Source organism: Oryzias melastigma, linkage group LG15, assembly GCF_002922805.2.
Source record: "Oryzias melastigma strain HK-1 linkage group LG15, ASM292280v2, whole genome shotgun sequence".
Classification (NCBI taxonomy): domain Eukaryota; kingdom Metazoa; phylum Chordata; class Actinopteri; order Beloniformes; family Adrianichthyidae; genus Oryzias; species Oryzias melastigma.
Window position 1 is genome coordinate 2,444,414 of NC_050526.1, and position 410 is coordinate 2,444,823.

Sequence of the window (410 nt, forward strand, 5' to 3'; positions counted from 1 at the left end):
AATACATGAAACATTTGTAAAAAAGTTCTCTCCTTTTAAGCTCCACTTCACCTTCAGGCCCTCTGAGCCCAGAGAGGTCTGACTTTCTGTGCGACAGGCGGGAAAAGGGAGAGGATGATGGTCCGACTGACTCACCGATGGAGTAAGAGTCCAGCACGCACGCCGTCCGCCAGCCGCCTCCCTAAACGCACGCTGTTGTGTTTGCTAGCTGTGATGATCTCACCATCATCCACGGAACAAAGCCTCCGTCTGTCCGATGAGCTGTCAGACAAAAACTTGAGCATGAATTTTAAAGTTGGTCATGAAGTGAAACATTGGATCAATTAACAAATATAATTTGTTTCATTTAAAATTCTTAGTTTTATTCATCTTAAAAATATATTTAGATAAAAATGAATAATTTAGTTGTG